Below are 25,838 nucleotides of genomic sequence, written 5' to 3'. Positions count from 1 at the left end.
TATTCACTTACTACGTGTCGTCCTCTTCCTTTTGCTACTATCGAATTCCAGGCACCCATGACTATTAAATTTTCGTTTCCCTTCACTATCTGAATAATTTCTCTCATCTGATCATACATTTCATCAATCTCTTTGTCATCTTGTGGAGCTAGTTGGCATACAAACTTGTACTACTGTGGTAGGTGTGGGTTCCATATCTATCGTGGCCACAATAATGCGTTCATGTTTGTAGTAGCTCACCCGCACTCCTAATTTTTTATTCATTATTAAAACTACTCCTGCATTACCCCTATTTGATATTGTATTTATAACCCTGTATTCACCTGACCAGAAGTCTTGTTCCACCTGCCATCGAACTTCACTAATTCCCACTAAATCTAACTTTAACCAATCCATTTCCCTTTTTAAATGTTCTAACCTACCTGCCTGATTAAGCGATCTGACATTCCACGCTCCGACCCGTAGAACATCAGTTTTCTTTCTCCTGATAACAACGTCGTCCTGAGTAGTCCCTGCCCGGAGATCCGAATGGGGAACTATTTTATCTCCGGAATATTTTACCCAAGAGGAAGCCATCATCATTTAACCATACAGTAAAGCTACATGCCCTTGGGAAAAATTACGGCTGTAGTTTCCCCTTGCTTTCAGCCATTCGCAGTACCAGCACAGCAAGGCCGTTTTGGTTAGTGTTACAAGGCCAGATCAGTCAAGCATCCAGACTGATGCCCCTGCAATTACTGAAAAGGCTGCTGCCCCTCTTCAGGAACCACACATTTGTCTGGCCTCTCAACAGATACCCCTCCGCTGTGGTCGCACCTACGGTACAGCTATCTGTATCGCTGAGGCACGCACGCCTCCCCACCAACAGCAAGGTCCATGGTTCATATATGTGATAGAATGGTTAATTTTTTTGGCACGTAGTTACACAAAAATCTTCCATTTTGAAATAACCCTGTCATCGTAATTACAGTCACAGTGAGTGACTGGAAATAAAGCTAACAGTGAATGCTGAAAATTATGACATTCAAATGAAATATATTTGATCATAATTAAAAATTCTGAAATAAAAACATTAAGCAAACAACATAAATATATGCAGTCATCAGGAAGCATCTGAACTGTCACTTGCATGCCAAGTGTAAATTTCAGCAGACAATTTTTCAATAACAGAAAAAGAAACAAATACATGTCACGGGAATAAAAAATCAAATTTTAGGCACAAATCTTGGGCATTATTAGTGTTCAAGAATACTATATTACCAGCAACAGTTCGATATAGACTCTTCCACTGCTTGTTCAGTCTTTGGAAATATTATTTTGCTTGTACAAAACTAGCAAAGTAAGTCTATTTGTTGTCAAGAACTGAATTGTATACATCCTTCAATTTCACACATCATAAAATATCTGGTATTAACATTACAGTTAAATGACATGAATACAACAATGGAGGAAATTATTTATTAGATAAAAGAAGCCTTATCGGATTGTGAAATAAAATAATCCCAGATGGCACAACTCATCATCCATTATCTATATTAGTACAATTAATTTACTGTTCTGCATACACCAAGAAGAGAAAAGGAGGAACATCACGGAATATATACCACATAAGAATCCTTCCCACAAGTTAATTCAAATGCAATGACTTTGCTGACTGTGTAAGTCAGTGGGAAGATTTAATACTATATTCTCCCGTGTTCCATGAAATTTTGAAATTTTAAACAGAGCAATAGCCTGTTGCTGTGGCTGCCTCTTGACTTGTCATCCATCATATACACTCATTCAGTGTAAGTCAAATTTCTTGTTACTGCTCACGCTGCACTCAATACCATATTGAGGCCTGTGGTGTGCAGGGGCTGTAAACCACAGGTATTTTATGCCTATCTGTAGCTGCAACAGCAAGGTTAAATGCAGTCAACAGCACAGTTGTGAAATGCAATTGATTTAAAACTTATCAATCAGGTTCGAGTCAAGAAGTTCTAATACAACAGCAAATAGATGAAGATAATAGTAGAGACAAAAGCAGGCAATAAATTGTGTTAAATAAGTACCTTTTTTTTTTTTGTTTGTAAATCACTGAATGTGCCTGCTACAACTAGGTGAAATGTGTTTTGTTGGAAAAATAATGGAAACTCAGTCATAAAAGAGAAATAGTTATTCTTATCTACAGTATAAATAGCATTATCCAATAACATGAATATTCAGCACACACAAATTGGTTGTAGGCAGCACCTGTTAATTTGTAATTTGTCTGGTAAAGTTTATGGTGCTATGAGTCTGTCACCTACAATTCCTGACCACATACTGACACTAAAGTGAACTTGATCCCTTGCTTCCACGATTGCTTGATAATTTTCTTCTATTCACATGTGGTTATTGTGCTTATTTATCATCTCAGTGTGAATCTTGTCTCAACATTAAATAAAATGCAAGTTGCACTTGCAAAGCACTGACCATGTGAAAGTGTCATTTATGTGTTCAGTAGCTCCAATTTTTGCATACTTATCCTACAAAAATCAGTCATTGCAATGCTCCATAAAGGGTGTGCAAACTGTGTGAGGTCTACTACAGTCCCTCATTCTTATTGTGAATGCACCCATTTCTGGAAGTCTGCTGAACATTTTGTAAACAGAATAGGGCACCAAGTATGATGTTCACTCTGTGTACCAACTGCTTGTCAATTAATGCCACTGGTTAAACTGCAGCAGAATACCGTACTTACTCGAATCTAAGCCGCACTCGAATCTAAGCCGCACCCAAAAAATGAGACTCGAAATCAAGGAAAAAAATTTCCCGAATCTAAGCCGCTCCTGAAATTTGAGACTCGAAATTCAAGGGGAGAGAAAAGTTTTAGACCGCCCCTCCAAATCGAAAAACAGTTGGTCCATTGTAATGAGAAACACAATAGAGGTCAAATGGATGAAGATACAGCTACAGTAGCTTGGTTCAAGTCGTAAGCTTAACAGTTAAGCTTTACCAGGTAGCCATTGCTTTGTGTCAGGCGCTCCGTCCATATTTATACGGGTACCCTTCCTTTTTCGCGTGCTTCGTCTGATTTGAATCGATTGCTTATTTTGCTTTAATCTGATAAGTGCCGTTCTCTTTGTTATAGGTATTTGTCACTCTAAGCTGAAAATGCAATATTGTACTGTGTCGTGCATTGTTTGTTACATTCTGATAATGCGTGTTTACGACCTGTCGCCGCTTGTGGCAAGGCTTGCTTTTGTGCACGCTACCGCGGCTTACAATTAAAAAAAAAAGGAAAAAAAAAAAAAAGAGAGGAATTGTCTCATAAGCGAAACAATGGTGAGAGTCTGCTATTTGTTGTTACTTAAACTGCTGCTTTCTTTGATAATGATCAACAAGATCCAAATAATAGACTGCGTATGATAGAAGATGTTGTCTCACTCTAGTTTCGTAGTTTATTAGGCAGACAGGATTTAAATGAAATAGCAGCAAACATGAAAGAATACAAGGCATAATGTTTACATTACTCTACCTTTAAATTTATTTACTGACGCAGAGGTTTTGGCGCCGGTATTTATCTTTGTGCCCGCAAAGCATACCTGTGTAGCACGACATATATTTGACGGCAGAAGTTAGTTGTGGCGACACCTACCAACATTTTTCAGAATTTCATTTGTGGCTTAGAATCGAGTGCAAAGTAGGTGGGTTTTTTGGATAGTAAAAACCAGAAAAAAAGTGCGGCTTAGATTCGAGTACATACGGTATCATGTCTGCCATGCAACAATAGGATTCCATGTCACTCTTTATCTTGTTCGCACTTCTCAGGATCAGTAATACTGTTCTGATGCCAGCATAACATCAAACTGACTAATATAGAATGGATTGTCTGACAACAGCATTAAGTACAGAGACAAACACAATCAATACAGAATGAGCACTGTACGTCAACTGGAGGATTTCCTACACCACTAAGTACTGGCTTTCTCAGCAGGAGTGAGATGGCCCATATCTACACAAGTTTCTGCTTTTGCACACCTGTTAACAGAACTGTTTTTATAGTTATGCCCAGCACTACCTCCTGTGAGAAAAGTTGTCCTTTCTAGACACTCTGTACACATCAATATCAGAACTAAACAGCAATGGCTGTAACATCTTTTCCTCCCCACCAAATCACTTATGTCCATAACATTCACAAGCAAATCTGACACTCCACAGGCAGCAATTTGACCTTACTAGTCTCGCATGGCTGCCACCAACACACCAGCAGTGGACAGGTCACACGGAACATAACTCACCTCACTATCGCCCTCACTCATTGCATCCTCCATATCCTCATCCTCCATTTTCCCACTATCCTGAGTGCTAGGCCATGGAATATCATCTGAAGGTGAAGATTCCTGAAACAGTTAGAAAATGCTACATAAGCTGAGGGACAGGAAATAACAAACTTTCCAGCAAAAGCACAAAGAAATGATTAGCTCACTTCCTTTTGTTTTCTTTTAACAAATGTGTTTGTGGAAGTGATCATACCACACAAGAATCACGCACAAAATTTATACTGTGTCATAAGTACAATACAGTCAGATAACACAGCTGTTCAAACACATTAAAGATAAGCCATTAACGTTGGATTATCACCAAATCCCCTGGACGTCAATGGAATGTCAAATGGTAGTATACCCACACTAGAAAGAATGTGAATGTGCACCCCATCACTCAGCATGACACTCAACAGGGAAACTGGGCATACAATGGGTAGCCTGTCTAATAAATAGTTGGAACGTAGTATCAACATTTAGGAACTGGCAATGCTGACACAGTTTAATGGTCAAGGAAAACTGTTTTGAGATTAAACTCGTTTCGATTGCTTATCATATTTCATTATTTTAATTTCATTTTGGTAACTGCTCTTGTCAGGTCAAAACTTAGAAATCTGAAAAACAATTTTCAATGTCACATTCAATAACGTCCCATTTACACAGATGTTTTACTAGAATGGATACTGGACATTGTTTTACAGTTTTCAAGTTTTGACCATATCATGGCATCAGCCAAAACAGCATTATAAGTAAAGAAATATGTTAAACAATCTAGATGGCTTTTTCACAAAGTCCCCCACAATAACACAGTTTTCTTACAGCTGTGCCTGTATCATTAATCAGTGTATAGTAGTCACATATAAACAGTTCTTTTTTTACTCTGCACCAACTGTAAACATATATTGTCATTCAAGTCAACACTTAATGCATCTAAGTTGGTTGGTTGATATGGGAGAGGGGACCAAACAGTGGGGTCATAGGTCTCATTGGATTAGGGAAGGATGAGGAAGGAAGTCGGCCGTGCCCTTTCAAAGGAACCATCCTGGCATTCGCCTAGAGTGATTTACAGAAATCACAAAAAACCTAAATCAGGATGGTTGGACGCGGATTTGAACCATCGTCCTCCCTAATGCGAGTCTAGTGCGCTAACCACTGCACCACCTCTCTCAGTCTAAGTATTCTATATTAAAGAGTTATAGTGAAATAAACTAATATTATATGTGCACTGTTGTAATGGCTCAACCTCCGCCTGAATTAATTCTAGGCTTGCTACAACAAAAGTGGCAAAATAATTCTTTGCTTTCAGGTAGTGTGGTTATTATGAGAGAACAATCATAGCAAAAACATAAAATTGCATGAAATAAACAAACAAATAAAATAATAAAGAAGCAGCAGCTCTATGTTAGCCTACGCTGTGCATGTCTCTGTAAATCAGTGTATCTATTGATACCTACATCCATCTGAACTCACTGTCAAACCTCAGAATTTGTCTAAAATTCTTAGATGTCACATACAAATTAACTTTTGCTTCATGCCTTTGGACACGTCCTAGCAACCAATATGTTCTTCTAGTCAAGCTACACAACAAACTTTTACTCTCCCCGAATCTATGCAGTACCTCAACAATACTTACTTTATCTACCCACCCAATCTTAACCAGTCTTCTGTAATATCTCATTTAATAAGCTTCTGTTCTCTTCTTATATATGCTGTTTATTGTCCACGTTTCACCTCCATATAATATTGCACTCTTGACTAATACTTTCAGAAAAAACTTTATAACACTAATATATCTAAAAACAAAGATGATGTGACTTACCAAACGAAAGCGCTGGCAGGTTGATAGACACACAAACAAACACAAACATACACACAAAATTCAAGCTTTCGCAACAAACTGTTGCCTCATCAGGAAAGAGGGAAGGAGAGGGAAAGACGAAAGGATGTGGGTTTTAAGGGAGAGGGTAAGGAGTCATTCCAATCCTGGGAGCGGAAAGACTTACCTTAGGGGGAAAAAAGGACGGGTATACACTCGCGCGCGCGCGCGCGCTCGTGCGCGCGCGCGCGCGCACACACACACACACACACACACACACACACACACACACACACACACACACACACACACACACACATATCCATCCACACATATACAGACACAAGCAGATGTCTGCTTATGTCTGCTATTTGTTGTTACTTACACTGCTGCTTTCTTTGATAATGATCAACAAGAACCAAATAATAGACTGGGTATGATAGAAGATGTTCTGAACGAGAGTTTAGCGAAACATTTTCTCCGTTTGAAAATCTTTGCAGATGCCTCTTTAGTACATTACATTCTGCACAGAAATTAGAGTCATCTTAGATTTAAAAATCTAGTCAATTGCCGTGCTTCATTTCTGACTGTATCACTATTACGCATAAGAATAATATGAATATAAACATGAAATGATATGTATATTCTTCCTCGTTTGCTGTTGTCTCACTCTAGTTTCGTAGTTTATTAGGCAGACAGAATTTAAATGAGATAGCAGCAAACACGAAAGAATATGTGGCAAAATGTTTATATTTGTATTATTCTTATGGTGAAGAGAATACTGCATGTGATTCACAATTCATAAAAGCTCCTATTAGCAACCATCTCTTCTCACAGGTAGGAAAAAATTCAGAACGTAGAGTTGGCCATATTGACAAACATCCCTAACAGTCTTGCCAGTCAGATTTTCACAGTACATTGAAACGCTGCAACATTCGAAGATGAACAATACGGAATTTTTATTTACTTCGATGGATAATGTATGAAAATGCAGTGGTCAAAACTCGGGGCGAAGGAAAAAAGCTCTTCTTCCACCTTTTTTTTTTTTTTTTTTACCGCAGAGGTTTTGGCCCCAGTATTTATCTTTGTGCCTGCAAAGCATGCCTATGTAGCGTTACATATATTCGACGGCAGAAGTTAGTTGTGGCGACATCTACGAACATTTTTCAGAACTTCCGCTTACTTTGCACTCGATTCTAAGCCGCAGGTAGTTTTTTGCATTACACAAACCAGAAAAAAAGTGGGGCTTCGATTTGAGTAAACACGGTAGTCACAAATAATTAAAAAAATGGATTACCTTAAAAATTGGCTTTTTCATTCTTGCATTTTGAATCATCTCATTTCCTCAAAATTTTTTCTCAAGACATATTATTACATAATCCTTTTTAAATAATTCTGCCTCCACTATATGGCAGGCAAGCTTCCACCCTTTTCAAACCAAGTACATAGTCAGATTGTCCAACAGACACCGCTACTCTCTTTGAAAGAAGTAACCTCTCTGACCCAGTTGGATGACTCTTGTTTCATAGGTTTCCAATTTCTGGTCAAGTTTATGCCGAAAGTCTGAAACATGGAGGGGGTTCGATGATGATTTGGGCAGCCATAAAACAGTACTCCATGGGCCCCATGATTACTCTGCAATGTTGTGTTCCTGCCACAGATTATGTGATCATTTTGGCTGACCAGGTCCATATTGTGGTACAATGTTCCCCAGTGGTGACGCTGTGTTACAAAGCAGGGCCCTTGTTCACAGAGCTCACATCGTCCAGGACTCATTTTGACAACACAAAGATGAATTGTTGCATCTCCCCAGGCCACCAAGGTCATCAGATCTCAATATTATTGAGCCTTTATGGTCTCTTTCTTGAAGGGTGCATGATCGCTATCCTTCTACATTGTCACTGCCTGAATTTGCAAAACTAGTTGCACAAAAAATGGTATAAGATTCCTGTAAAAACCTTACAGAACCTCAATTTATCCATACTGAGACAAATGGAAGCTGTTTTGAATGCAACTGTTTTCCTACACCGTATTTGGCATGGTAGTGTGTTGTGTTTTTGTGTTTTATAATATTTGTCTACCAGTTGTATGTTAAGTTTGGTGATATCTGTGACAGGGCTAAGAAAAATTACTGTGTCATCTTATGTTACATTTGATGAGCACATTATGTTAAATGCTGACTTTGGCAGTTGCTAACATGTGTGAGAGTTACTGAAACATAAAACCTGTAACTCATGGTAACACATTCTATGCACACAAGAATGGAACAACTGGTAGGAGACTATACTGGAGCGGATGAATTTGAGCTCTGGAGAAATGTACGAATATGACAGGCAACGCTGGCTCTGTGAGTTATCCTTGAAGGTAGAGGTAAGAAAGGCACATTTAGGTTAAGTAAAAGTTTTTGCCAATATTGTCTTGAATACACTCTTTGGAATTCTGAACTTATCACGAATAAAATTCTGGAAGTCACATCATATTTACAACTTGAACAAAAACCAGACATGAAACGAGGCCAGCAACTGAATATGTAGTGAGACTGGGATGTACGCCATACTCCAAGTTATTCCATCTTACACTAAGCAAGTAGTAAAGGAAGCCAACGAGAAATTTAATTTTTGGATAAAACAAGAGATAAATTCAATAAATTAAAATTAAGTGACCAGAACTAAAAACATGAAAGTTTGCTGATGATGTTGCGATTTTGTAAGAGATATCAAAGAGCTTGGAAGATTAAATTACCAGAGAAGATAACATCTAGAAAAGATTTTATAAGATGAACATCAACAGATGTGAAACAAGGATAATGGAGTGTAGTTGAATTAAGTCAGCTGATGCTGAGGGAATTAGAATAGGACCAAGATGCAAAAAGTAGTAGATAACTTTTACAATTTGAGCAGCATAATAACTGATAAAAAAGAAGATGAGAGGATATAAAGTGCAGACATATAATAGCCGCAAAATCACTCCTGAAAAATAAAAATATGTTAACATTTCAAAAGAGTCATCAGATTTCACAAGATCATATCTTCTACATGAATGAAGGTGGAAACTTAAGGTGAATTTCAACTTACATTAGGTTACAAAAGTTTTGTTTTCAGACCAATTTATAATTTTGCAAGGTTTTGTCTTCTACACGCGTGTGCACAAAATCTCCGAATACTTTATAAAATTATGTTTATTTATGAAACTTATCATTACTACTACAAATATTCCATGTACCCTCCACCAGAAGCACGATAAACATCAAGATAATAGTCGTACTTGTCCCATAGTTTTGCAAGCAAGTCTGGAGTTACAGCATTCAATGCTGTTGCTAGGCAGTGTTGCAGTTCATCCAAAGTCATTGGAAGCAAAGGTGCATAGTTGGAGTCTTACTAAAAAACCCACAAAAATAAATATTATACTGTGGGATCAGGAGATTTTGGAAGTCAAAGGCACAATGTGAGAACCATATGCCATAGTTCACTAAACTGTATCTGTTGAGATGAAGAACACAAAACACCTTCTGCTGCTGTTGTATTGCCATCTCAAGCCAACACATATCACATAATAAACGAGCAAGCATGTGATCTAGGTGCACCAGGAAGAACCCTACAGCAATCACATTTACTGGCAAGTTACAACTGAAACCGAGATAAACTCTTAGTTTCAATGTGACACACTCACCTCTTTCTTGATGCTTCAGAGGTCCTGTGCACTACTGCGACTGTCAAGAAACTCCCATTTGTTTAGAAATTGAAAAGGAGTTACTCCCAAGTGTGCATTCATGCACAAGCCATGTCATGACCACCATCAAAATGTTTTATCTATAATGTGCACCAAATTACAAATGCAGAGATGGCTCTACATAATCTCGTGCCCTCGGCAATTAGTATACTTGGTATTCCCACCAAAAAAACTAAATTTTAGTATAATGTTTCTTCCAGAGCCATATAATCGACTCTACCTTAAAGTTGGATATAGTGGGAATTAGTGAAGTTCGGTGGCAGGAGGAACAAGACTTTTGGTCATGTGAATACAAGGTTATAAACACAAAATCAAATAGGGGTAATGCAGGAGTAGGTTAAATAATGAATTTAAAAAAATGGAGTACAAACAGCATAGTGAACGCATTATTGTGGCCAAGATAGACACGAAGCCCATGCCTACTACAGTAGTACAAGTTTATATGCCAACTAGCTCTGCAGATGATGAAGAAATTGAAGAAATGTATGATGAGATAAAAGAAATTATTCAGGTAGTGAAGGGAGACGAAAATTTAATAGTCATGGGTGACTGGAATTCGAGAGTAGGAAAAGGGAGAGAAGGAAACATAGTAGGTGAATATGGATTGCGGGACAGAAATGAAAGAGGAAGCCGCCTGGTAGAATTTTGTGCAGAGCATAACTTAATAATAGCTAATACTTGGTTCAAGAATCATGAAAAAAGGTTGTATACATGGAAGAACCCTGGACATACTAAAAGGTATCAGATAGATTATATAATGGTAAGACAGAGATTTAGGAACCAGGTTTTAAATTGTAAGACATTTCCAGGGGCAGATGTGGACTCTGACCACAATCTATTGGTTATGAACTGTAGATTAAAACTGAAGAAACTGCAAAAAGGTGGGAATTTAAAAAGATGGGACCTGGATAAACTAAAAGAACCAGAGGTTGTACAGAGTTTCAGGGAGAGCATAAGGGAACAATTGACAGGAATGGGGGAAAGAAGTACAGTAGAAGAAGAATGGGTAGCTCTGAGGGATGAAGTAGTGAAGGCAGCAGAGGATCAAGTAGGAAAAAGACGAGGGCAAGTAGAACTCCTTGGGTAACAGAAGAAATATTGAACTTAATTGACAAAAGGAGAAAATATAAAAATGCAGTAAATGAAGCAGGCAAAAAGGAATACAGACATGTCAAAAATGAGATCGACAGGAAGTGCAAAATGGCTATGCAGGGATGGCTAGAGGACAAATGTAAGGATGTAGAGGCTTATCTCACTAGGGGTAAGATAGATACTGCCTACAGGAAAATTAAAGAGACCTTTGGAGAAAAGAGAACCACTTGTATGAATATGAAGAGCTCAGATGGAAACCCAGTTCTAAGCAAAGCAGGGAAAGCAGAAAGGCGGAAGGAGTATATAGTGGGTCTGTAGAAGGGCGATGTACTTGAGGACAATATTATGGAAATTGAAGAGGATGTAGATGAAGATGAAATGGGAGATACAATACTGCATGAAGAGTCTGACAGAACACTGAAAGACCTGAGTCGAAACAAGGCCCCGGGAGTAGACAACATTCCATTGGAAATACTGACGGCCTTGGGAGAGCCAGTCCAGACAAAACTCTACCATCTGATGAGCAAGATGTATGAGACAGGCGAAATACCCTCAGACTTCAAGAAGAATATAATTCTAATCTAAAAGAAAGCAGGTGTTAACAGATGCGAAAATTACCGAACTATCAGTTTAATAAGCCACAGCTGCAAAGTACTAATGCGAATTCTTTACAGACGAATGGAAAAACTGGTAGAAGCCGACATCGGGGAAGATCAGTTTGGATTCCGTAGAAATGTTGGAACACGTGAGGCAATACTGACCCTACGACTTATCTTAGAAAATAGATTAAGGAAAGGCAAACCTACATTTCCAGCATTTGTAGACTTAGAGAAAGCTTTTGACAATGTTGACTGGAATACTCTCTTTCAAATTCTAAAGGAGGCAGGGGTAAAATACAGGGAGCGAAAGCTATTTACAAGTTGTACAGAAACCAGATGGCAGTTATAAGAGTCGAGGGGCATGAAAGGGAAGCAGTCGTTGGGAAGGGAGTGAGACAGGGTTGTAGCCTCTCCCCGATGTTATTCAATCTGTATATTGAGCAAACAGTAAAGGAAACAAAAGAAAAATTCGGAGTAGGTATTAAAATCCATGGAGAAGAAATAAAAACTTTAAGGTTCACCGATGACAGTGTAATTCTATCAGAGACAGCAAAGGACTTGGAAGAGCAGTTGAACGGAGTGGACAGTGTCTTGAAAGGAGGATATAAGATGAACATCAACAAAAGCAAAACAAGGATAATGGAATGTAGTCGAATTAATTCGGGTGATGTTGAGGGAATTAGATTAGGAAATGAGACAGTTAAAGTAGTAAAGGAGTTTTGCTATTTGGGGAGCAAAATAACTGATGATAGTGGAAGTAGATAGGACATAAAATGTAGACTGGCAACGGCAAGGAAAGCGTTTCTGAAGAAGAGAAATTTGTTAACATCGAGTATAGATTTAAGTGTCAGGAAGTCGTTTCTGAAAGTATTTGTGTGGACTGTAGCCATGTATGGAAGTGAAACATGGACAATAAATAGTTCGGACAAGAAGAGAATAGAAGCTTTTGAAATGTGGTGCTACAGAAGAATGCTGGAGATTAGATGGGTAGATCACATAACTAATGAGAAGGTATTGAACAGAATTGGGGAGAAGAGGAGCTTGTGTCACAACTTGACTAGAAGAAGGGATCGGTTGGTAGGACATGTTCTGAGACATCGAAGGATCACCAATTTAGTATTGGAGGGCAGCGTGGAGAGTAAAAATCGTAGAGCGAGACCAAGAAATGAATACACTAAGCAGATTCAGAAGGATGTAGGTTGCAGTAGTTACTGGGAGATGAAGAAGCTTGCACAGGATAGAGTAGCATGGAGAGCTGCACCAAACCAGTCTCAGGACTGAAGACCACAACAACAACAACAACAACCTTAGCTTAAAGTCGAGCTGTAGCTGTCTGAGTGTTCCAGCAAAAAATACTCTTGCTTAGTCTCTGCCATGTTGTTGTAAGAAAAGAAACAAAGTGTGACTAAGGCAAAAAAAAAAATAATACTTTCCATACAGTCCCTACAAGGAACAGTTACGTCCAATGTCTAGAATACTGCAGAAGAAAAAATAAACTCCTTCAAAACAAATGCAAAACAATGACAATAGTTCATTTCTATAATTTCAAAACTAGAGTGTGATCTAGAAATTGACAGGCCAAACATAAAAATGATTCTCTTTTCTTTTCATATACGCTTTATTCGCCCATTTATGGATGTGCAGAGCAGTATAACGGGAGGCAGCAGAAACTGATAAATCAGATTCTGTGTCCCAAAAAATGCGGACTGGTCAGACAACCCACTACTGACAGGAAAATTATGGTTGAACTGTTGAAGTACTCCTAAATATAAACAGAAACTGACACATGCAAGGGTTCTCCCTTCTCAAGCTAATGCAAAATAAATTTTACATACTTCATATCCAAAGTAATAGATTGTCTACCAGAATTTATGCTACCACTCACTGTCATCGAAGCCCAAACTGCAAATGTGACACAGTAGCAGGACATTTAATTTTGAAATTTCCCAGACATAATCTGCACTTATTGGTAAAACATATGATGGATTTGAAAATAGAAATGATACATAATGGATTTCAGAAATAGTGTTTGAAAAATCTCTCAAATTTCTGCTTGGTATACATAGTAAATGTGCCATCATAATTTTTAAGTTAATCACGATTTTCAGTCAACTCTTGTGCAAGGACTGCACCAACCCCATATTCAGAGGCGTCCGTGGCAAGAACAAGATGTTGGCCAGGTCGATAAGTAGCCAGACATGGGGCCTGTTTCAGGATACTCTTCAATTTCTGGAAAGCCGCATCGCATGACGCAGACCAGTGAAAGGGCACGTTTTTATGCAACAGGCGATGCAACGGCTGAGTCACCGAAGCTGCAGACGGTAAAAACCTGTAATAGTATGCGATTTTCCCCAAGAAGGCCTGCAGTTCCTTAACAGATGTATGGCAAGGAAGGGCGTCGATTGCAGCGACAGTTTGCTGAAGCGGACGAATACTATCCCGAGAGAGTTGAAATCCCAAGTACGTGATAGATGCCTGAAAAAAATTTTGATTTCTAAAGACTACACTTAAGACCAGCAGTCTGTAAGACATGAAAAAGTGTGCGGAGATTCTGAAGATGTTCTTCAGTGGTGGAGCAAGTGACAACAATGTCGTCCATGTAATTTATACACCCAGGGACAGGGAGCAATAATTGTTCCAAGAATTGCTGAAAGAGAGCAGGGGTGCTGCCAACCACGAATGGCAATCGTTGGTATTGATAGAGGGCGAAAGGCCTATTAAGGACCAGGAACTGCTGGGAAGCAGCGTCAAGAGGAAGTTGATGATAAGCTTCTGACAGGTCAAGTTTAGAACAATACTGGCCTCCAGCAAGTTTAGTGAACAATTCTTCTGGTCGGGGCATAGGGTAAGCGTCGATGAGGCATTGAGCATTTACAGTGACATTGAAATTGCCACAGAGATGAATATCACCATTGGGCTTAGCAACAACAATGACAGCAGAGGACCACTCCCTGGAAGTGACAGAAAGCAAGACCCCTGAAGCAGTGAGACGATCCAGCTCCCATTTGACCCGATCACAAAGGGCCACAGGAATGGGCCAAGCCTGAAAAAACTTAGACCGAGCAGTGGGTTTGAGCATGATATGAGTTTCAAAGTCGTTTGCACGGCCTAACCCAGGAGAAAAAAAGGGACGAAAATGTCGTCGACAAGGAATCCAAGTGAGCATAAGGAATAGCATCAGAGACGACATTGACAGAGTCATCTATGGAGAACCCAAAAACGCGAAAGGTATCGAAACCAAAAAAATTCTACGCATTACTATGGTCGACCACAAATAATGGGAACAGCGCGAATGACAGATTTGTAAGATATCTCAGCATTAAATTGTCCCAAGAGAGAAATCTTCTGTTTATTGTACGTTCGTAATTGCCTAGTGACAGGTGATAGGACTGGAGAACCCAACTGAAGATAGTCTGAGAATTGATGATAGTGGCAGCAGAACCAGTATCCACCTGCATGTGAACATCCCGACCAAGGATTTGGACAGTGAGGAATGACTTCCCTGAAAGGAAAGAAGTACCATTGCAGACAACACAGAAGCAGAATCAGCGTCACGTTCATGAACGTCAGGTATGCGGTCGGAATTGCAAACGGATGACACATGACCCTTCTTTTTGCATGTGTAACACACGGCCCAACGTTGGGGACAATCCTCCCATGAATGTTTCGTAAAACACTGCGGACATGAAGGAAGTTGCGGTGGGTTTTGCTTCAGTTTCTTAGAGGTTTGTTTATGGTTAGGCCGAAGCTGCGCTTGGGAGCATACTGCAGCCACATCAGCTGGTGGGGACACGCCGCATGCTTCGTCAACAGCGCACAAAGGTTGCACTTCCCCGAGGTCATCCCATCCCTCTATTTGCGCTCCAGCGGCGCAAGAAATTTAAAAAGACTGAGCAATGGATAGGACTTCATCTAGAGTCAGATTTGCCAACTGAAGGGCACGTTGCCTAACTTCTTTGTCGGGCACCGATCGGATAATAGCATCCCGTACCATGGAGTCGGCGTAGGATTCTCTGTGAACGTCAGTAACAAATTGACACTTTCGACTGAGGCCATGAAGTTCAGCAGCCCAAGCACGATAGGATTGATTCGGTTGTTTTTGACAATGATAAAAGGCAGCACGAGAATCTACCACATGTGTATGCTTTTGAAAATATACGGACAGAAGTGAGCACATTTCAGCAAAGGACAAAGACGCAGGATCTTTCAAAGGAGCCAACTGCGACAACAACCGATACATTTGAGGTGAAATCCATGAAAGGAACAGAGACTTACATGTTTGGTCGTCCACGACATGAAATGCAAAGAAGTGCTGTCGAAGATGTTTTTCGTAATCAGACCATTCTTCCGCCGTCTATCCATAAGGAGGAAAAGGAGGTAGAGACAACGACGAGAGACGCCCCACATTGGACGCCGCGACGAAATCACGAATTGCAGATGTGATCAGCATTTGCTGTTCAATGAGACCTTGCAATAGTTGCTCTAAAGTAGCCATGGAAACCTGTGTGTCAACAATGAAAAAAAGAAAAATTCACTACTTAGTCACCAATTGTTATAACGTCAAGTTGAGCAAATATATTTGTAGGACGACACAATACATGTAAGTCGCAGATCAAGTAAACAAAGTAAAACGTGTGTACACTGTAACAGTCAAATCAGCACTGAGTCCAAGTCTAGCGACCGCTGGCTCGCTGGCCGCTTAGGTGGCGCGGCTGCTGCATGGCTGACAGACAGCGTTGCATGTAGAGGACGCGTGTAACTGCACGGCGGCACTTTGAAAGATCGGCGACTAACAACAGAATTATTCTAGTTATGAGGCAGTCAACTGACGAAATATCACTATGTATTTATGTTGATCTGTTATGTATTTTTACTTACAGTTCTTTCACAGTTAGAGACAAAGTTAATAAACAGAAATAGGTAAATACACTCTAACCACATACAGACCAACTGAAACTGTTTGCCTCACTGCAATGTGACACGTGGTGCAGATGTCAGACATGGAGAAGTTCTGTGCTCCAAGATCAAGTAATACAACAATTATGATGTCTCACCATTTATTTTAGTAACAGTTTCTGAGATTTGATTATGAAAAAAAGGGGTGCAGCAGAACGGCAGCAAATCAACAGAGTAAAATGATTCTTAGATGAATAAATTATTAATATTAATAGCAAATATGGAGGCAGTAAAGGTACCAACACAATGTACAGTCGTCTGTCTGCTATCATCCTGGCATTTGGACTGATGCACTGCACCTAATGAGAAAGCAAGATAAAATTTAAGTGAAGCATAGAAGCAGTGTGTACTAAGCTCTTATGAGATGAATGTGGACATTCATATCAACATGCTCAAGAGACTGACACCACCATGGACCACACAGCGGGCTACGTGTTGTTTGGCACATGGTTTACGTGAAAACTGGCAGCACCCAATAGAGCCAAAAGGATCTGCACGCTGGAATACCTGTACACTAAATTAAAACATCTACAGTATGCTTTCCAGAAAAATGACTACTCAGGGAAAGAAGTAACCTGAATTCTATGACTAAATAATGGAAGGTCGAAGGACAAGCATAAAAAACAACGGTGGAAAAATACAGTTTCTCTGCCTTTTATTAAAAAAGTAATAGATCAGATCGAAAAGATTTTACAGAAACATGACATCAGACTGGTTTTTACACCAACAAAGAAAATACGTCAAGCACTCTGGTCTGTGGATAAACGCCCTCCTCTATTAGCATGTGGCATGTATAAAATTCTGTGTACATGTTTATATTGGAGCAACTAAGAGAAGTGTGGATACATGGATAAAGGAACCCAAAAGTCTTTGAAAATTAGAGAAAATAGTCAAATTGGCTTTAACAGGACGTGCTCTTCAGCCAGGAAGTCACAAAGTGAAGTTTTCTGAAACAAAAAATTTTATCTACAACAATGAACTATTATCCACAGTTATGGAGAGAAGCCATTGAAATACATAAACATAGGCAAAATTGTAATAGGAAAGTAGAGACCATGAAACTTAGCAACATTTGGATAGTAACTCTGAAGAATCGCCAAACAGTTTTTGTCTTTGACAAAATGACAATTCCAGAATGAGATTTTCACTCTGCAGCAGAATGTGCATTCTGAAACTGCCTGACAGATTAAAACTGTGTGCTGGACCGAGACTCGAATTCGGGACCTTTGCCTTTCGCGGGCAAGAAGCTCTACCAACTGAGCTACCCCAGCACGACTCGCGCCCCGTCCTCACTGCTTTACTTCTGCCAGTACCTCGTCTCCTACCTTCCAAACTTTGCAGAAGCTCTCCTGCGAACCTTGCACAACTAGCTTTCCTGAAAGAAAGGGTACTGCGGAGACACGGCTTAGCCACAGCCTGAGGGATGTTTCCAGAATGAGATTTTCACCCTGCAGTGGAGTGTGCGCTGATATGAAACTGCCTGGCAGATTAAAACTGTGTGCCAGACCGAGACTCAAACTCGGGACCTTTGCCTTTCACGGGCAAGTGCTCTACCAACTGTCTCCGCAATATCCTTTCTTTCAGGAGTGCTAGTTCTGCAAGGTTCGCAGGAGAGCTTCTGCAAAGTTTGGAAGGTAGGAGACGAGGTACTGGCAGAAGTAAAGCTGTGAGGACGGGGCGTGAGTCGTGCTGGGGTAGCTCAGTTGGTAGAGCTTCTTGCCCGCGAAAGGCAAAGGTCCCGAATTCGAGTCTCGGTCCGGCACATAGTTTTAATCTGCCAGGTAGTTTCAAGATGACAATCAATAAATAAGTTTTTATCTTTGACAAGGGCCATCAGTGATTATCACATGTAACTCCGGCCACATCCCTTATTCTGCAGTATATATCGAGACAATACAGCAGACTGATGGTGCCTTAATTTGTTTGGTAATTTACCTAATTTTTCACTTGGGTTGTTACAAGTGTAGAAAATTGTCAGTCAACACTTTAGGTCAGATTCAGCACCTATTGTGGTCGCTAGATGAGTTACAGGAACAAGGTGAAAACTGTGGATTGACAGGACAACACTTTTATAAGTTGCTATATCCAAAGCACGCAGGGCAGTTAATGTGTTCTGATAATACAGCTAGAATAGCACAGTGTAGCCTTAGTGAATTTTGGGGCTATTTGTGTAAGAAACTGATACCTTCTCTGTAGATACTGCAGGAATTAGTGCAAAGGGACTACTGGTGGGTATAAGAAAACAGTGAGCTGTTAGCACAGTACATGCGGGATATTATTCACGTAGTAAAGGCATTATATTTACCACAGAGTGAAGCAGAGGTTGAAGGGGTAAGTCCAGAGGATATGCATTGGTTGTTGTTTGTGGAGAGGCCAACTCATTCATGGATTTACAAGGCAGACACGTGTGTACACGATCCATTACACAGATATGAATCTGAAAGATATCATGTGAGACAAAAAGGAAACTCCATCTGATACATAGGGACACCTTTGATACTAACATTATAGCTCATTACAAAAACTACTCTAAAATACTGAAGAAGGTTATCCAGAAATCTAAACACCTGCATTATCAGAAGAAGATAAATACATCCAGCAATAAAATAAAAACAATATGGGATATAGTTAAGTCATAGACAGGTAGGACCAGAAATGAGGAGGAACAAATAGCTCTAAAAACAAATGAAACCCTGGTAACGAACCCATGTTGTGTTGGAAACTATTTAAACAAGTATTTTGTCTCTGTTACTGATAGCATGGGGTTGTCAGGTTCAGTAAATAATGCAATGGACTATCTGAGACCAGTGCACACAAGCAATCTCAGTAAAATGGAATTGACACTTACTTCACCCAAAGAAATAGAATCCATCATAAAGTCCTTGAAATCAAATCATTCTAGTGGTTATGATAACATATCAACAAAGTTAATAAAAGAGTGTTCATGTGAGCTTAGTCATATCTTAGATTATTTGTGTAATCAATCGCTTGTCACAGGAACATTCCCGGACTGGCTTAAATATGCTGAAGTTATACCTCTCCACAAGAAAGGGGACAAAGAAATGCCGTCAAATTACCAACCAACCTCACTTTTGCCAACTTTTTCAAAAATCTTTGAAAATGTTATGTTCAAGCGTCTACTTAAGCATCTTAGTGAAAATAACATACTGTCAAAGTCACAGTTTGGGTTTCTTAAGGGTTCTGATATTGCGAAAGCTATTTACACTTAGAGTGAAAATGTCCTTAATTCATTGGACAACAAATTAGAGGCAACTGGTATATTCAGTGACCAGTCAAAGGCATTTGGCTGTGTGAATCACAGCATTCTTTTAAGTAAACTAAAATATTATGGCGTCACTGGTAGTACTGCAAAGTGGTTTCAGCCATATCTTACTAATACAAAACAAAGGGTGTCATTACGTAACACTTCAGCAGTAGGCAATCAGACATCAACTGACCGGGAAGAAATTACATGTGGTGTTCCCCAAGGTCCCATACTACGTCCACTACTATTTCTTGTGTATATTAATGACCTGTCATCTATTACATTACCAGATGCCAAGTTTGCCTTATTTGCAGATGATACAAACATTGCAATTAATAGTAAATCAAATATAAATTTAGAAAGGGCAGCTAATCAAATTTTTACTGACATTAATAAGTGGTTCATAGCCAATTCACTGTCACTAAACTTTGAAAGGACCCACTATATGCAGTTCAGAACTTCCAACAGATTTCCTTCTGGTGTGTGTATAAAATATGATGACATGGAAATATTTATTTATTTTTATTTTTATTTATTGATTCATTTAACATGGCACGATTAGGGCCATCAGGCCCCCTCTTACATCTAACCAGGCATTCTACTTATTTTACATTCATATGTTTTAGTAGGCATGTTAAACTACATCTAGTACAAAAAGTGAAATAAACAATTAGAAAGGTACACCTGGAAAAATACATACATATAGAGTGTATATTCTTAGATCATAAGTACTGTTATAATTAGACATTATTGAAGAGACAGATTTTAGATAGGAGTGCTGGCAGCAGGGAGTATGAGGGAGACTGATGGTGAAGGGAGGAGAAGAATAGAGAGACATGATGAAACATAATTAAGGAAATATAAAGGAAAAGAAGATTGCGTGGCTAATAGAGATAGATGAAGAGGAAGGCAACTCAGGAACAAGATAGGAGATGCTAGCTTTGCTATTTGACAGATGAGAGGATTGCCCTTGTACATTAATTTTGTGGAGAACTTTATGAGGATGATAGTAGGAAATGCTTCAACTTCTTCTTAAAAGCAGCAGGAGATTGGATTTTGCGCAAGGTAAGGGGCAGTTTGTTCCAGAGGCGGACAGCGGCAACTGAGAAGGAGTTTGCAAAAGTTTTTGTTTTGTCAGTGGGCACAGTTAGGATACCAAATAAGAGTGACCTCGTGTTTCGATTATGATGGCATGACAGGTTTTTAATCTCTGAAGCAAGGTACTGGGGTGCTTGCGCGATGAGGAGTCAGTGAAGTAGACATAGAGTGTTGTAGTCACGCAATTTGTCTGGCCGCAGCCACCCTAGCTCAGAGTATGAAGCACTAACATGATCATATCAGCGAATGTTGCAGGTGTAACGCACACAGGCATTCATGGTTAGCTCTAGCCGTCTTTTGTTTTCACTACTCATGCCTTGTTGAATCACATCACAATAGTGGAGGTTCGGTAGAACGAGTGCTTGCACGAGCTGGCATTTCAAGTCCTGTGGAAATATGTTCCGAAACTTTTTGAGAGCATAGAGACAAGCAGACGTCTTTCGGCACACTGCGACTGTAATCTCCGCCCAGTTGAGATGCTCATCCAAAGTTACACCCAAGTTCTTCACTGTTTTCTGATATGGTATTGGAGTACCGTCGAGCAGAATAGGAGGTAGCCGTTCGCGGAAATCTGAATTTATTACTTTCTGATGGGCTATTAAGATTACTTGCGTCTTTTTTGCATTTAGTTTAAGCCCCAGATTTTTCGCCCATGTCACTACTGAAGACAGATCATCATTCATCTGAGCGATTGCAGTGTTTACATCTTCAGGTCTGACGCTTAGGTAGAGCTGGAGGTCGTCGGCATAGAAATGATATTTACAGGAAGACAGAAATGACGAAATATCGTTGACATATAAAGAAAACAAAAGTGGTCCTAAGACTGATCCTTGTGGCACTCCCGAGGAAACATGTTTCCAGGAAGATTTTTCATTTACGCAGACAACACATTGCTGTCTGTCTTTTAAGTAGCTTTCAAACCATCTCATTGCACTATCAGAGAAATTAAGCTGTTGCATTTTTCTGAGCAATATGTCAAAGTTAACAGTGTCAAAAGCTTTGCTGAAGTCCAGTAGCATCAATATTGTTGCCTTTCGATTGTCGATGGCATATTTCAGGTCATCAGTTACTTTAATTAGAGCAGTGTTTGTGCTCTGATGTTTACGGAAACCGGATTGAAATTTGTCATATAGGCTGAATTCATGCAAGTGTTCAGTGATTTGGTCATGAACAATATATTCAAGTGCTTTGGAAACAGCAGGCAGTTGCGGGTTTTCGATCTTAGGGATGGGTCGAATTAAGCTTCTTTTCCATGCAGTGGGGTGTATTCCGTTCACAAGGGAAAAATTAAATATGTCAGTTAAGACAGGTACTAAGATATCGGCAACATTCTTAATCATGGTTATACCGATACTGTCATTGCCTATTGCATCAGAAGAGATTCTCATTATTGCTTTTCTTGCCATATTTGTTGTTACATGTTTTAGATGGAAGGTATCGTTGTTAGTTATCCTGTTTGGGGATTCTTGTGGACGGTAATAATAATAAATTCAGTTGGGAGAAACATACTAACGAACGGCTAAAGTGCCTAAACAAGTCTGTGTTTGCAATGTGAATGATATCAGACAAAGGAGACATAAACATAAAAAAAACTGGCATATTTTGCTTATTTTCACTCCATTATGTCATATGGTATCATATTTTGGGGTAACTCCACAAACAGAGAACAAATTTTTAGAGTACAGAAGTGTATAATAAGAGTAATGAGTAGCGTAAATCCAATAACATCATGTCGAAACCTATTCAAAGAACTGAGCATATTAACCACAGCTTCTCAGTATATTTATTCCTTAATGAAGTTTGTTGTAAATAATACATCTCTTTTTCCAACTAACTGCTTAGTACACAGTATCAATACTAGGAATAAGAACAATACATATAAAGATTTAAAATCACTTACTCTTGCCCAGAAAGAAGTCCAGTATTCAGCAAGACATATTTTTAATAAGTTACCAGCAACCATTAAGAGTTTAGTTTCAGACAAGGCACAATTGAAACATAATTTAAAAGAATTTTTGGTGGCCAACTACTTCTATTCCATCCATGAGTTTCTCAACAAGTGCAGTAGACCATTTTAATGAAAATTTATTATACTTTAATTTTTGACAATACTTGGTTGTAATAGCCAAGAAACTAGAAAAAGTCGGAATTATGGATTTAATGAAAGCAGATGTAAGTATTTAAACTTCTAATATTTACAGGTTTAATTTAATTAATGTACATAATTTTACTGTCTATTGACTGAGGATCATTAAAATTAATTACACTCAAGTTTTTCTAATTACATTTTTGTAATGTGCTTATCTGACATATCCCACACCCAGGATGATTCCCTCCTTTATGGGTCTATGGAACGAATAATTAATCTAATCTAATCTAATCTAAAGGCCGAGACCGGGATACAGGATTCAAAGGTGCCTATAGGAGGCAGAAAGGGCTGCCTTATACATAACAGGATGCCATGTACACATTTTAGATGTGGGAGTCCTGACCATTTCAAATGAGACTGTCCAGGCATCCAGCAAAAGAAAAGCGAGAATTCTGACTGACTAGAGGCCAGTAATAGGGGTGATGTTAAGGTGAGTAGACCCTTAGTGTGTAATAAGTCAGTGGCTCACAGTCAAACCTACTAAGGTAAAGTTTGCACAATCACAGATGTCATTTTTGGCACATGCACAGTTTCTCCCCAGGGTATTACTGTTGACCAAAGCTGCTTTAAGACTGTGCACAACTGTTTGCCACCTAAGTGTCCCAAGGCTATGGCAAGGTTCATTGGCATGATTAATTTTTTCCAAAAATTCACACTTAACTTTGCCCAGATTGCTAGTCCACTGAGTTAAATGAGAAAGAAAGGAAGGAAATTTGAATGGGGTCCACAGAGGAGTGGAGGAGGGGGAGGGGGAAGGGTGGGGATTTCTCAGAAGGGTGGATTATCTGCAGGAGGTGTCATAAATCAATTAGCAGGACAAAAGGTCAAGAGAAGAGGAGGGGGAAGGGTCAGGGTTTTCTCAGGGTGGATTATACCCTGGATGCTTCTATATCAGGTGTAGCACCTCTTCTTTTATTAGAACACTAGTCAAGGAGAAGACTGATAGGGTACACCTCTCTCTGTTTTCCAAGATTAGAAATTTTATATTCAGTTTACAGACTGGAAAGGTTGGCTGTATTGTTTGCTTTGCAGAAAATCCGTACATCCCGGGAGCACCATCCATTGGTTGTTGAAAGTGATAACCGTGCCCTTATTGGGTACGGGGACGACCAAGGTGGACGGGGTGTATTGCAAGAGAAGCAATTCGGATCTCCACCTCCAGTTTAGAGTGTGTCTGTCATATAGGTGGAGGGTATAAAGCTGTTGCTGACAAACATAATTTTATGTTTGGGAAAGGGGATATTGAATCATACAGTGAGTGGACATTTCAAGGAGGCAGTAAGCACAAAGCAGACTTCTTTGTGGCTATCCTCACCTATCTCCTGCGGTTGTTTACAGACAGTGCAGAACATCAGGATTCCAATGTTAGGTTACAAGAAATTAAAGAGATGATAAAGGGAGGAGAAAAGGTTAAGCCCTACTGTCTAACTGTAAATGTTTTGAGCTGTCCAGTCAGGGGAAGTAAACAGGACAAAATAGCTTCATCTCTCAGTCCTGGAGTAGTATCTTCACTATGTAAATATTACCGAGAGTTGCTAGTCAGTAGCCATTTAGGAATATTTAAAACACAACTGAAAATTCAGGAAAATTTTATATGGCAGATCACAGACAAGGGAATTAAGGGGTGGGTACAGTTTAGCAAAGTCTGTGCAATGAGTAACCAAATGATGAGTACACGGCACAGAGTGACTGCTAGCTTCTGAAATAGAGACGTCACCCACGCACATATTATACATAAATTATGTAGACAATCTTCTGCAGTAGCAAGTCGGGAATAGGTTCATACCAATTTGTGTGGATATCTTTACCTGCTTTTGCTGGTTATTTCTGAGCTGTGATATCACATGGCACTATAAATTGCTTGAAGTCCTTGTTTGGTACCCTTGGGGAATTGCAATATTTAGTCTCTGATAATGCTGCACCATTCAAGTCGAGACTGTTTCAGGGTTCCTGTTTCGATAGGGGGACTGCACATACTGCTACAATGCCTTACTGTCCTAACCCATCATTTGAGGAATGATTCAACCGCAATTTGTGTTCTGCCCACATAGCACACCAATATGAAGACCTTTCCTGGTGGGTCTATTCACTTCAATGGTTAGCTTTGCCATCAACATGATGGTACATGAGTCTCAGAAACAGATCCCACTAGTCTTATGTTCACATGTAAGCCCAACATGCCACTAGAAAATCTGTGATAAATCAACCCACTGTTAACTGAGAAAAGTGATACAATGCAGATCTGAGACTACTGGAAGAGGACAAGAGCTAATTTGAAGAGCAAGAAGCCCAGAATTATAACAAGGGGAGATGTCCTACTCACCTCAAACAGGGTGATAGAGTCTGGCTGCAGAGCTTTCAGGCAGTCAGTAAAGCGAAAGATAAAATAATGATGAAGTTGTTGCCCAGATTGAAGGTGCTGGTACAACTGCTCCTGTTTGCAACTCCAGTCACCCTTCGCATCAAAAACCCACATTGTAATTGAATTTTTTTGGGTATATTTATCCCAAGTTAAACCCAATACTAATGATGTAAGAAAACGTAATAAGTGATTTGTATAAATTTAAGCCTGTATAAAGAAGGGGAGCAACTGTTTTGATAACCTATGTTCAGTAATAGTGTTCAATGAACTGGTGCAACTGTGAGCAAATCATCATCTCCTATGTATATTATGTATATACATTACAATCTGTATTTTTAAGCAAGGTGTGGGTAGATCTTCACTACCTCTACTTATGCTATCTTCCAATTTATCCTTAATTGGAGATGTAACAACACTAAAGAAAAGGACCTTTAGCAATTTATTTTAACTGTAGTACCCCGTGCAGTGGTGGCACTAATATTGTCT

General features: G+C 39.4%; 1 long non-coding RNA gene across 3 annotated transcripts in view; it reads right to left on the bottom strand.

Moving 5' to 3' along the window:
* Positions 1–4,288: 4,288 nt before the first annotated feature.
* Positions 4,289–25,838, bottom strand: part of LOC124551176 — a 45,544-nt gene continuing 23,994 nt past the window's right edge. For all 3 annotated transcript variants that reach the window (XR_006967793.1, XR_006967791.1, XR_006967792.1), the window contains one exon: positions 4,289–4,364. This is a non-coding gene — a long non-coding RNA (uncharacterized LOC124551176). The remainder of the gene's footprint in view (positions 4,365–25,838) is intronic.

This window comes from Schistocerca americana, chromosome 9 (assembly GCF_021461395.2).
Source record: "Schistocerca americana isolate TAMUIC-IGC-003095 chromosome 9, iqSchAmer2.1, whole genome shotgun sequence".
In the NCBI taxonomy this organism is placed as follows: Eukaryota; Metazoa; Arthropoda; class Insecta; order Orthoptera; family Acrididae; genus Schistocerca; species Schistocerca americana.
The sequence above is the reverse complement of the archived record's forward strand: the minus strand, read 5'-3'. Positions and strand labels throughout refer to the sequence as shown.